The sequence below is a fragment of the Tachyglossus aculeatus genome, chromosome 13 (assembly GCF_015852505.1).
Source record: "Tachyglossus aculeatus isolate mTacAcu1 chromosome 13, mTacAcu1.pri, whole genome shotgun sequence".
NCBI lineage: Eukaryota > Metazoa > Chordata > Mammalia > Monotremata > Tachyglossidae > Tachyglossus > Tachyglossus aculeatus.
In genome coordinates, this window is record NC_052078.1 from 17,236,666 (window position 1) to 17,250,938 (window position 14,273).

The 14,273-nt window shown below is 44.2% G+C and overlaps 1 long non-coding RNA gene across 2 annotated transcripts; it reads left to right on the plus strand.

The window, feature by feature from the left end:
• The first annotated feature begins 336 nt into the window (after positions 1-336).
• On the plus strand, positions 337-12,308 carry LOC119936404. 2 transcript variants are annotated; one of them, XR_005453734.1, is made up of 4 exons: positions 337-423; positions 6,113-6,335; positions 11,779-11,881; positions 12,060-12,308. It is a non-coding gene; the product is annotated as an uncharacterized LOC119936404 (long non-coding RNA). The 2 variants fall into 2 exon arrangements; XR_005453735.1 differs by lacking the exon at positions 337-423 and adding an exon at positions 515-594.
• The last annotated feature ends 1,965 nt before the right edge of the window (positions 12,309-14,273 follow it).

Here is a 14,273-nt window from a genome sequence, read left to right on the forward strand (position 1 = left end):
GTGCTCTTTCCACTGAGCCACGTGAATCAGAACTGGAAGAAGGTTTTTTCAAGGCAAGAATCCTTATAGGAAAGAATGGAGAAATTCTCGTTCTGCTCTCAGTTCTTTTCATTTGAAATCAATCTCCTTTAATCCCTTCTTTGAGGTCAGAAGGGGAGATTTGGGAATGAAGCAGGATTTGGCTACTCCACCCAGAAGACTGGGGAAATTCCAAGCCTCTGGGAGGGACAACCGGGAGGGCAGCTTCTGGGGGTTGGTGGCATCCTGTATGACGTCACAAGAGGGAGGGAGTTAGGCCAGATATGTTTCTGTCCCTCCACATCCTTCTAGAAAAATGTAAAAGAGTGCAACTTTTCCCACAGGCCACTGATGAAGACACCAGCCACATAGCAAAGGGCTCTGGGATGGAGTTAAATGGGAGAGGTGGGCCCGTGCTGCCGCTGCTAATCAAAGGGACAGACAGAGGGGTTGGGGGGGGGGGGGGCTGGACAGAGTGGCTTCCCTCCAGTTTGAACCCCCTTGGGTAGGGGTGCTGCATCCACCACCCCCAGTACCATGGACACCTGTTCCTGGGTTCTGGATTTGAAAAGTGAGGTAAGACCTCTAGAATAAGTTTGCGGGGAGGAAGAGGTGTCTGGGGTCTCCCTGGGGACATCATCTAGGGTCAGTTGGACTTGGAAACACTTATCCTTCAACCCACATGATTAATGAAAATTATTCACCAGAGAAACCCTAGGGATAATTTTAAACTCAAAGGAATGGTGCTTTTGTTCTCATTACTTTTTGCCATTGGCCCAGCAGAAGGCAAGTGACGACATATCAGGGTTGCCAACTTGAACACAGTAAGAACGAGAATGACTGATTTTCAAACTTTTTTTTACTGTTTAACTTGTATTAAAGTTAAGACTAAAACTCTTTGGGCCACATCTCTTTAATGCTGAATGACCTTTTGGTCTGTTACATTTAAGGATATGCAGCCTCTCCTCCATCCCCTTTATTAACGAGCTGTCCACTGTCATTTCCCACTTGTTGCACTTATGTGTCATCTCAGGGGGCACCTTTAGTCTGGGGGCTCTCTAAAAGGGCTGCACTTTTCAGTTTGAGGGTAGGAAGGCCATTTTATTCTTTGTGATTTTTAGCCCAGGAAAACAACTTTGGAGGAAAAAGTAATGAGGTGAGGAGAGGCAACCAAGGGAGGATTGCCAGCCTCCTTGATTCCTGTGATTCCAGTAAGCACCAAAAGGAAATTGTTCCAGTTTGGTTCCCAGATGTCCGATTGGGCTGTTTCTTTACCCATCGGTCAACTGCTTGAGAATCATTAGCTTTTTAACAGCTACTCCAGTCTGCTCATGGGCCCCAAGGATTTTGCCAAAGAGAATCTCCCAGGAAATTTGGGTGAGGGTCATAGGGTTATTCTGGGGTCAAAATTCTCACTGGAGAGGCAGCTTACATGGAGGCTTCTGATGAGTTTGGGGTAGGGTGGCCAGTTGTCCAGTTTTATACTGGAAAGCTGCATCTGCAGCTGGTCTATCCCCTGCCTGGCATGGATTTGGCCCTGGCTGCCTTTAAGTCCAGAATTTCATTTTCACTACCAAGCTGCCCTCCTTATCAGCTCCTGCTGCCAATTCCTTGAGCCTAGAATAGTGGCTGTTTGGAGGGGTCCGGGAGCAAAGGCTCTGGAGTAACTGTGGTAGTTAGAGCACCCCAGAGGAATGCTGTATAGGTAAAGGTGGAGCCGGGTGGAATCAAGTAGACTTGCAAAAATGGCACCCATGTGATGCCATCTGGCTAAACTGTAAGCTCCCTGAGGGCAGAGATTGTTTCTACCAACTCTACTGTACTGCCATCTCCCAAGCCCTTAATAATACAGTGCTCTGCACACAGCAAGCACCCAACACACACCACTGATTGATCACACTGCCCTGCATCTTGGCATAACTCATGAGACACCACATAAATCTCGGGGCCTGTTTTTTATGAACGGTCCCTGGCCTCACGAGCTCCTTTCCTCTCTTTTGTCTGTCCCCTTTCCCTTTTCAGTCACCTGAATAGTGAGCAGTGATTTACAGCAGTTCACAGATTGGAACATTTTGTTTAAAAATTGCCAAGGTGATTCTCTTTTTGGGATAGTGATGGAGTTATTCTCTGAAGCAGACAAAAGGGAAAGAATTCCTTCCTTCATCCATTTTTTGGGTTCCCCACAGCGTGTCACTCTTCCCCAGTACTTGACTCAGCTTGAGAATTTGGCTACAACATAGGCAATGGCCTTTTAAGAGACTCTAGTTCCAACGATCTAACCCAGATGGTATGATAGCAACGATGATGCCGTTGCAACATTAAATAGCATGGCTGTAGTTCAAAAAATGGTCACAACAAAGACTCCTTTTTTAAAAAAAAATTGACGGTAAGCCACAGGCTTGTACTTTGGGAAATAAACTAGACCTGAAAGTGAGAAAGGCAGTTGCTTCACAGTTACGGGACCTCCTGGAAGCCCTGGATACATGTGGTTGGCACACAATAAGCACCCAATAAATACAATTGAATGAATAAACCAGGCCCACCTCCCTGCTCCCTTCCTTTTCCCAGAGTTTGTCCTAGCTGCCATTTTGTGTTGCTTCCTGTCCTAGAAAATCAGAGAACGATCCATCTCAGCTCCTGTTGTGGAAAGCTCTGTGGGAAAGGTGAAAATGGACTCTAGGAGGTCTCAGACAAAAGGAGATGTGAATAATGTCTGTAATGGGAAGCAGTGTGGCCTAGTGGAAAGAGCATGGGCCTGAGAGTAACTGGGTTCTAATCCTAGCTCTGTCATTTGTCTGCTGTGTGACCTTAGACAAGTCACTTAACTTCTCTGGGCCTGTTACCTCATCTTTAAAATGGGGATTAAGAATGTGAGCCCATGTGGGACATTGACAGTGTCCAACTTGATTTGCTTATATCTACCCCAGTGCTTAGTACAGTATCTGGTAAATAGTAAGTGCTTAGCAAATCTCATACAAAAAAAAAATGTGGCAGAGAAAAGGATTTTTTTTTTTTAGTTCATCCTTGGAGGTTTGCACCCAGAGCCACAATCAATCAATCAATCAATTGTATTTATTGAGCGCTTACTGGGTGCAGAGCACTGTACTAAGCGCTTGGGAAGTATAAGTTGGCAACATATAGAGACAGTCCCTACCCAACAGTGGGCTCACGGTCTAGAAGACTGTCTAAAATCAGGAGACTGTGCAGGTGGGATGTAGAAATCTCTAGCTCTCTCTTCAGCTCTGTGTCATCATGAAAGAAAACAAAAGAAAACTGAAAATGTAATGAAGCTACTAGCAAATCATTTGTTCCCTGTCCTTCAATGTCGTGCTTGAATTTCCTTTCATTTCATAATCTCCTTTCATTTCTCTGATAGTGTTGCCATGGTACGGTTTCCCAGTGACTTTGATATCACTGTTTGAGCTTAACCAAGCCCTTATCTTGATTCTTCACCTCAATGGAAGATAACTGAATCTAAGACCTTCCTTTCCTCCCTGTGTTAAAAAAATGTAATAGAAGCCAAATGGAACAGTGGGAGGTTGGAAAGGTTAAATTCACTTTCAGTGATTTCTTAAGCACGCTGGTGGCTCAAGACTGGGGGCTTTATGTGAAGTAGTCTGAGGAGACATGGCCCTTGCCCTCAGGGAGCACACCTATAAAGACAACTGTTTTGGGTAAAAATAAAAGATAATACCTGGTGAAGAGATGACACTCCTCCCCCAAGCTCTGGCCTGGTTCACATTCTCAGAGAACCCTGGCTGTGGAAGTTAACTGAAGTTCAGCTTCTCTGCTCTCCAAGGAGAATGGTAATGCCCTTCATTCACTGCCAGTGCAAAGGCTATTTTAGCAGCAGCTGTATGAGATGCACACTCTACAGCCAACCCGTGTTGAGGGCAGGGAACATGTCTACCGACTGTCATATTGCATTTTCCCAAGAGTTTAATACAGTGCTCTGTACATAGTAAATGTTCAATAAATACCAATGATTGATTGACTGATTGATTTTCGCTACCCGACCCCAATGCCACCAGGACTCCCATCAGCCCCTGTTCCAGGTTGGAAAAAGTCTCAATCTGCAAACTCAACTTGTAGAGATCAACAAAGCAATTTCCCTCCCCCAACCCTTGACAAGCCCCCAAAACAATAACAATAATGCATTTTCCTTCCCTTTTCATTACCAAATGCAGTAGCAGATACAGCGTAAGCAAGCCTTGGTAACTAGGATGGTAAGTGTGTGTGTGTGTGTTTGGATTTCAGTAACTAAGGGTTTTAAATCACAATGATGTAATGTTTCTTGTTGCCCCTCTAGATGGCAAGGCCATTAAGACTTGTGGTACCAGTTCATGATTTTAGCTCTCTTCCCTGTTCAGTTCAGTAAAATTTAAGTCAGTTGAACTTTAAAGAGGCACCAGAATCCCCGTAACTGACACAGCCCTGCAGTTCAATTGGTAGTGTTTTCTCTTCAAGGAGGGAGACCGGAAAATGTTCGGTCAAATAGAGCAGGACAGCTGAATTCCAGATTGTAGCCCCCTCCATTTCCCAAAAAATATTTCTAATAAACACTATTCTAATATTAGTAGAACATTATTTCTAGTAACATAATTTCTAATAAAGAACTGCCCAAGCGCTTATGGCGTGTTTCTGGCCCAGGGTAGCGGAACAGTGTGGGCAACTGGGGCAGATTTCTTTCTGTCCCTCCTGCCCAGTGATTTCTTCATCCCCAGGAAAGACCAGAGAGTATGTGATGTCTGTCCTGGGGGTTGCAACTGGCCAATTAAAGTCCTGGATTGGTGAACAGGTTGACTAGAGGCCAAAGGGGTTTGTCATTGGGAACCCACTAGTGTCACAGAGTCACAGAGGAAAGAAGCCAGCCCCACTAAGGACACAGTGAGGAAGATCAACTCAATTCAGCCTAGTCTTGCCCGTCAGGGCTCTCGGGAGAAGCGAACCCACAGATAGCACAAACCCTGCTTTAGAGAAGCAGCGTGGCCTAGTGGAAAGAGCATGAGCCTGGGACTCCGAGGATCTGGGTTTTAATCCCAGCTCTGCCAACTGTTTGCTGTGTGACCTTGGGCAAGTCACTTAACTTTTGTGCCTCAGTTTCCTCTTCTGTAAATTAGGGATTAAATTCCTGTTCTTCCTCCCCCCTTAGACTGTTGGTGCCATGTGGGACAGAGATTATGGCTAATCTGATCATCTTGTACCTAGCCCATTGTTTATCACAGTGCTTGGTACAAAGTACTTAACAAATAACACACTTTATTATTATTACTGTTGCCGCTGTGGTTGTTATTAGTACCCAAGTGGACCTGGCCCGCTGTGCTGCTGGGAATATTTTCCTGGCCAACTGCTCTGACACTGTTGGATGGCTCATAGAGGAGGATAGGAGTTGCTGAATTACAAACCTCCAACTCCTCCTTAGAGAGGTGTCACCTGAGTGCCAGCTATTGCTCAGCTATTCTTCCCTCCTCCTGGGCTGAAGGAGAGGAGGGGTAAATACCAGAAAAGTTGGCTTCCTTTTAAATTTTGGAGCTTGTGGCGCTAGCTCTGAGACAGGAGGTGAGGGCAACACCCGGTGTGAAAGGGAAAGGGAGAAGGCTCAATGAGGCAAACTGCCTCAGGGCAGCAGAATCGCTTCAGAAATGGGTCATTTCCATACCTGGGAAACATTTCATCGGTCCCATGGAGGGTCTCTGGATGAGGGCAGACCAGCAGCTCCTGGGCATGGCTTATGTGACCGTCACTTATTCCTGAATATAAGAATGTCTTTGTGTATTTGGAGAGGGAGGAAATGAGGAGACCAAGTTGAATTTACTCTGTTTTCCTATAAGCATTATAATAACCCTTACACTCTTCTCTTAGAGGACTCTAACCAAACACACCCTGCAACTTAATGGAAGTCATTTGAACATGTTTCCTGTAATTTGCAAGATTTATTTCAATGTACATTTAGTGTGTTTATTTAATATTCTTCATGGCTGAACTATTCTTGGCTGAATACAGAGATCTTCACAGGCGTACACACTCTCTCTATTATAATTGGCTGAACTTTAGTGATTTGTAATACCAAATATTGACCATGTGTTTGGAACAGGAATGTGCCAGGACCAAGCTTCCCAGAGTTCCAGAATGGAAACAACTACGGTCGCCGTGCGGCTGACCTGACCTTAGAATGACCTGGGTGTCTCGTCTGCGGGACCATTAATTCAAGCTCAGAAGAAAGAAAATGGCTTTCCAGAAACTAAGCGTCCACATCTGAGGACCATTCTCAAGAGACCAATCACTTTCCTCAAAGAGAATGGATATGGCATTGAGAGGTGATGAAAGCTTGCCTTCCTATCCAGTGGCAGCTATTTTATAGACTCTTACCTGCCTGGCTCTGTCCCTCGGTGTCAGTCAAGTAGATAGCTGGAGGGCACTTAATGGTTCCTATCCAGGGGAGCTCACCACTTAAATTTAGGAATTGCCTAGCTTGTAAGAGGACCTGATGTCACCTGGAGGGAAGACAGAAAGCAGTCAATCCCAAGGGAAACTGCGGTGGATGTGAAATCAGGGTTCCTTCCTCCTCCACCCCTCTGTTCTCAGAGTAATTATGGTATTCGTTAAGCATTTACTATGTGCCAAGCACTGTACTGAGCACTGGGATAAAATACAAGACAATCAGATACAAATACAAATCAGATACAGTCCCTGTCCCATGCAGTACTCCCACATGGGAGGGAGGGAGAACAGGTATTTAATCTCCATTTTACAGATGAGGAAACTGAGGCCCAGAGGAGTTAAGTGACTTGCCCATGGCCACACACACAGCGAGCAGGTGACAGGGCCGGGATTAGAACTCAGCCCCTAGTGCTTCCAGTAAATGAGCTAGAATTTACAAACTACTTCACTGTCTGATGCTGTGAGGAAATAATGCTTACATACATAAATGCTACAGGGGCCTTGCTCGAATCTGTTTATTTTACTTGTACATATCTATTCTATTTATTTTATTTTGTTAGTATGTTTGGTTTTGTTCTCTGTCTCCCCCTTTTAGACTGTGAGCCCACTGTTGGGCAGGGACCGTCTCTCGATGTTGCCAACTTGTACTTCCCAAGCGCTGAGTCCAGTGCTTTGCACACAGTAAGCGCTCAATAAAGACAATTGATGATGATGAATCTAGGCGCTTAGGTGACGCAGAAATGCTAGAATAGAAATTGGGGCTATGAGGCGGGGTGGTTCGAAGTCAATCGGGCAGGGCCTCGGGGAGGAGATGGGACCACAGGAGGACTTGGAAGTTGGGTCAGAAGAGAAGAGGGTGGGAGTCCCAGCCAGAAGGGAGACTATGAGCAAGGGGTCCACAACGAGAGATGAGAGTGAGGCACAGTGGGTTGATGTTTGTACATATTTTTTTTACTCTATTTATTTATTTTATTTATTTGTACATATCTATTCTATTTATTTTATTTTGTTAGTACGTTTGGTTTTGTTCTCTGTCTCCCCCGTTTAGACTGTGAGCCCACTGTTGGGTAGGGACTGTCTCTCTATGTTGCCAATTTGGACTTCCCAAGCGCTTAGTACAATGCTCTGCACATAGTAAGCGCTCAAGAAATACGATTGATGATGATGATGTGGGAAGCACCCCCCTCAAGTTTGAAAAGCCCAGATGAAGCCCAATCCCCATTGCCGAGTGAGCTCACCCTCTCCCGAGGCACTGGACTGCAATTCCAGCTGGAAATGGGAGGCGGCTGGCAGAGGAGCCATTTATATTGTTTTCTAGCGCCATCTAGTGCATAACTTGCACTGGACCTTGAGAATCTTGGTTTCCCAATTAAACCTGGCAGTAAAAAGCCTCATTTAAAGGTTAGCTAAACAAACTATCACGGATAGTTAAAGGCTTGGCCCTTTTTTTCTTTCCCCTTTATTTTGCTAAACCATTCCTCCTGTGACTTAGTTACAGTCCTCCTGTGTTTTTATTACTAAACACATCCCATTTCTTTCCTGAACCTTATATATATATATATATATATATATACACATATATGTGTGTGTGTGTGTATATATATATATATAAATATGGCATTTGTTAAGTGCTTACTATATGCCAGGCACTGTACTAAGCGCTGGGGTGGATACAAGCACAACATCACAACATCTTTTTTTCTTTCCCCTTTATTTTGCTAAACCATTCCTCCTGTGACTTAGTTACAGTCTTCCTGTGTTTTTATTACTAAACACATCCCATTTCTTTCCTGAACCTTATATATATATACATATATATGTGTATATATATATGGCATTTGTTAAGTGCTTACCATTCCTCCTGTGACTTAGTTACAGTCCTCCTGTGTTTTTATTACTAAACACATCCCATTTCTTTCCTGAACCTTATATATATATATACATATATATGTGTATATATATATATATATATGTATATATATATATATGGCATTTGTTAAGTGCTTACCATCCCTCCTGTGACTTAGTTACAGTCCTCCTGTGTTTCTATTACTAAACACATCCCATTTCTTTCCTGAACCTTATGTATATATACATATATATGTATATATATGTGTGTGTGTATATATATATATATATATATATATATATATATATATGGCATTTGTTAAGTGCTTACCATTCCTCCTGTGACTTAGTTACAGTCCTCCTGTGTTTTTATTACTAAACACATCCCATTTCTTTCCTGAACCTTACATATATATATAAATATATAATTTATATATATAAATATATATATATAAATATCATCATCATCATCATCAATCGCATTTATTGAGCGCTTACTATGAGCAGAGCACTGTACTAAGTGCTTGGGAAGTACAAATTGGCAACATATAGAGACAGTCCCTACCCAACAGTGGGCTCACAGTCTAAAAGGGGGAGACAGAGAACAAAACCAAACATACTAACAAAATAAAATAAATAGAATAGACATGTACAAATAAAATAAATAAATAAATAAATAAATAGAGTAAAAAAAGAATATATATATATATATAAATATGGCATTTGTTAAGTGCTTACTATATGCCAGGCACTGTACTAAGCGCTGGGGTGGATACAAGCACAACATCACAACATCACAACCGTGCAGTAGTTTGTAAATTCTAGCTCATTTACTGGAAACACTAGGGGCTGAGCTTGAATCCCGGCCCTGCCACCTGCTCGCTGTGTGTGTGTGGCCATGGGCAAGTCACTTAACTCCTCTGGGCCTCAGTTTCCTCATCTGTGGGTTGGGCACAGTCCCAGTCCCACGTGGGGCTCACAGCTTCAATCCCCATTTTACAGATGAGGTAATGGAGGCACGGAGAAGTGAAATGACTTGCCCAAGGTCACTCAGTAGACAAATGGCAGAGCTGGGATTAGAACTCATGATTTTCTGATTTCCAGGCCCATGCTCTATCCACTACGCCCGAATGCTTATTCTGAAGCAGCGTGGCTCAGTGGGAAGAGCACGGGCTTTGAAGTCCGAGGTCATGGGTTCGAATCCCGGCTCCGCCACATGTCTGCTGTGTGACCTTGGGCAAGTCACTTAACTTCTCTGGGCCTCAGTTACCTCATCTGTAAAATGGGGATTAAGACTGTGAGCCCCCCGAGGGACAACCTGATCACCTTGTAGCCTTCCCAGCGCTTAGAACAGTGCTTTGCACATAGGAAGCGCTTAATAAATGCCATAAAAATGCTTATGAACCAGTACACTGTTCTCTAGTTCTGAAAGCAAAACTGTCCCATTTTATTTCTTCTCTTTAGGGTGATTCCAAGCCCAGAGAAAGTGACAGACTTTACAAACCAAAAGAAATCAGCTGGCACATAAGAATATAAAGTCAGATGCCACCCTGAGTCATCCTTTTGACTCCAGGCAAGCAGCGTGGCTTAGTGGAAAGAGCATGGGCTTGGCAGTCAGAGGACCTGGGTTCTAATCCTGACTCTGCCACTTGCCTGCTGCATGACTTAAGACAAGTCACTTCACTTCTCTATACTTCATTTCCCTCATCTGCAAACTTAATACCTGTTCTTCCTCTGACTTAAATTGTGAGCCCCTAATACGGGCGCTGATGATCATGTACCTACTCCACTGCTTAGTAGTGTTTGGCACATAGTTAGCGCTTAACAACAAACAAAATTATTACTATTCCAGGACAGGATGGCTGGAGAAAAAGTGTAATGGTTTGGCACATAGTAAGCACTTAAAAAATACCACATTTATTATTATCATTGCTCTCCTTGACTATCAACTGCATGGTTATGGATGTACCATCTAACATACGCTGCTTAGAGAAGCAGCGTGGCTCGGTGGAAAGAGCACCGGCTTTGGAGTCAAGAGGTCATGGGTTCAAATCCAGGCTCCGCCACTTGTCAGCTGGGTGACTTTGGGCAAGTCACTTAACTTCTCTGGGCCTCAGTTCCCTCATCTGTAAAATGGGGATGAAGACTGGGAGCCCCACGTGGGACAACCTGATTACCTTGGATCTACCCCAGCGCTTAGAACAATGCTTTGCACATAGTAAGCGCTTAACAAATACCAACATTATTATTATTATTATACCTATTTCTCAAACATCACCCATTTTCCCAAAGTAGCTCATTATGGACTCGAGGTTCATACACTTATCCAACTCCCCCTTGAACCCATCTTGCTTTTTGGCACGTCCAAATTCCTGAGAACGCGAATTCCGAATACATCGATGAGGAGGGGGAATCGTCGGTGGGGAGGAGAGGCTACAACCTTTTGCCTCAAAAGAAGCTGAAGATATAATCATGAGTTTCACCTTGGCCGGATAAAACCCCACAAACCCAACCCAAAGCAACTAGAAAAGCCCTATTCACACCTGGGGAAATTAAGAGGAAGCAGTCCGGTGTCCAGGGAGGAATCCAGACCCAGATGGAGTAGGACGCAGGAAGAGCTAGCGGTAAGTAGGAGCTGACAACTCTGTCATCTCTGGGAGCTACTGCAAGACAGCTTCAAGTTCCTCCCTTCAGGGCCCAGGACTCTGAAGGCAACAGGCACAGGCAGTGAACACCAAGGTCTTAGACTTTCTTCAGTACCCAGCCCTAAGAAGGGAGGCCTGGGGTCATCTGCACTGGGGAAAAGGTACAAGTTGTGAATGTCTTGAAGCTCGTGCTCACGACGACACTGAGCACTATCCAGGCAGACTGGAGAGACACAGCAGACAAGTGACAGAGCCACCCTTCTGGATCCCAGACCCATGCTCTATCCACTAGCCCACACTGCAGTTCATGTGGGAAGCAGAATAATGGAATATGTGCAGAAAGACTCAGTTTTGACAGGAAAAGTTGCACGTGGCTTAAAAGATCATAACACTTATTTGCCCATTCACACTCCTGCCACCCCCAAAGAACAATCAATCGTATTTAATGAGTGCTTCCTGTGTTCAGAGCACTGTACTAAGTAAGCTCTTGGGAAAGTACAATATAACATAGTTGATAGATTCAGAGTGGACCTTGATTGCTATTTTCCCCATGTAGGGTCATGCTAATCATCATCATCAATCGTATTTATTGAGCGCTTACTATGTGCAGAGCACTGTACTAAGCGCTTGGGAAGTACAAATTGGCAACATATAGAGACAGTCCCTACCCAACAGTGGGCTCACAGTCTATATGCTAATGATATGTTATACCTATCCCTGGGGATTTATTTTCTTTCTGGAACAAATTTGCCTTTGAATTAGGGTTTTGAAACTTGAAAACATCAAGTACACTGAAGGTCACTATTTCATTTTAATCCACTGCCAGGTGTCTGATGAATTCACATTTTCCAGAAGGCCAGTTTGATGTAATGTCACCTTCCTTTCAGCCGAAGAAGCCTTCAATAGAACAGCACAGACTCCAGCCTTCAGTAAGATCAAGCCTTAAATCCACCTGGAATGTTTGGGCTGTTGAGACGTGTGCAGGGGACTGGTGGAGGTGGAGGTGGTTGTTGTTGCTTCTGCTACTCTGTTTGCTTTCCCTCATGTAGACGTGGAATATGTCACTGTATTTCTTAAGTAAGTGATTTGTTTTCCTTTGCTTTCCAGGCTCTGCGTGATGCAACCATTCCCTTAGTAACAATCTGTCATCGTTCGTAAACAGTGTCAAGTAACCACCCTTGAAAGAAAGCTGGCCCTCCATCACAACCGATTCTAGGCAGCACTGCTTGAAGCATATACGTTGTGTTTGGCCATTAGAAACCAAAGGAGCCTTTTTTTTCTGTGGGAAGCTACCCCTAGTTTCTGGAATATACAGATCGCCAGGGATCTGGGGGTTTAGAGGCTAAAATAACTGATTTGAATGGAATGTCAATGTACTTTAGCTTTAATACACTTGACATTTTCCCTGAGTTAATGTCCTTGATGCTCCATAGAACTGATTTGATGTATGTGGAAGGACGATACCAGCTCGTCATTGCTGTGAGGCTTGGGGGGCTGAATGGAGGAGCACTGTGGCCAAGCTGAAGGAGCACAGGCCTGGGAAGCAAAGCATCTAGGTTCTAATCCCTTGCCTGGAGTGTGATCTTAGGCAAGTCACTTAACTTCTCTGTGCCTCAGTTTCCTCATCTAGGGTAAAATACCTATTCTCCCTCACACTTACACTGTGTGCTGAATGGGGTGATCTGCTTGTATTAAATCTACCCAGTGCTTGGCACATAGAAAGCTCTTAACAAATACAACGATTATAGCCGAGGAAATGGAGTTCTGTAACAGAAAGGTATCCATCTTATTTCTCCATTTGATAGAGGAGCCTATATCTCTAAAACATTAGTGAGGAAGGCTGGCATGACAGAGGAAGATCTATTTGGAGCCAGCGGTAAATTAAATTCCGTACTTATGTCCTAATAGGGCCCATGGATTTCCCCAAGAGGCAGGCAGAATGGGAGGCAAGCTGGAAAAATGCCTCTTTCCTGGAAGAAGACTAGAAAGGAAATTGTTCTGAAGACTAGAAAGGAAATTGTTCTGTGGGGCTTTGGTGAAAAGGGAAAGGGGGTGTTTGACAAGGACTTAGAGTGAACCTAAACCACAAACAGGGGGCCTACTGCTCTTCCTTGGAGATGAATGAATTGTTCTATTTTCCTAGGTTACTCCAGGTACCTCTGTGTGAGATGTAGAGAAGCAGCGTGGCTCAGTGGAAAGAGCACAAGCTTTGGAGTCAGAGGTCATGGGTTCAAATCCCAGCTCTGCCAATTGTCAGCTGTGTGACTTTGGGCAAGTCACTTCACTTCTCTGTGCCTCAGTTACCTCATCTGTAAAATGGGAATTATGACTGTGAGCCCCCCGTGGGACAACCTGATCACCTTGTAACCTCCCCAGTGCTTAGAACAGTGCTTTGCACAGAATAAGCACTTAATAAAGGCCATTAATATTATTATTATGTAAGCCAGGTCTGAGTATACTGGGACCCCCACCTAGAGAGAGGCAACGCCTGGCATCAGTCAACTAGAGACTGGACTGGTATACTGAATGGTGATTTATTTATTTATTTTATTTGCTAAGTATTTACTATGTGCCAGGCACTCTACTGAGCGCTGGGGTAGATACAAATGATTCAGGTTAATCACAGTGTCCATGTCCTACATTTTACAGAAGAGGGAACTGAGGCATATAAAAGTTAAGTGACTTACCTAGGGTCACACAGCAATGTCAGAAAGCTAAGATGAGAAGCAGCGTGGCTCAGTGGAAAGAGCCTGGGCTTTGGAGTCAGAGGTCACGGGTTCAAATCCCGGCTCCACCAATTGTCAGCTGTGTGACTTTGGGCAAGTCACTTAACTTCTCTGGGCCTCAGTTACCTCAATCTGGAAAATGGGGATGAAGACTGTGAGCCCCCTGTGGGACAACCTGATCACCTTGTAACCTCCCCAGCGCTTAAAACAGTGCTTTGCACATAGTAAATGCTTAATAAATGCCATTGTTATGAGCAAGGTTTGGGAGTCCAGTTCAAAAAAGCTGTGGGGGCCATCACCCCCCAGTGCTCCCATCTTCACTTTTGAAGGTGGATCTCTCTCCCTCTCCCTCTCACCTTTATAATGGCATTTGATAAGCACCTATTATGTGTCAACCACTGTTCTAAGCTCTGGAGTACATAGAAGATAATCAGGTCCCACGTGGTTCCTGTCTCACATGGGGCTCACAGTTTTCTAAGTAAGAGAGAGAGCAGTTTTGAATCTCCCTTTATAGATGAGGAAACTGAGGCAAAGAGATCTTAAATGCTTTGTCCAAGGTCGTACAGCAGGTGAGTGGTAAAGCTGGGATTAGAAT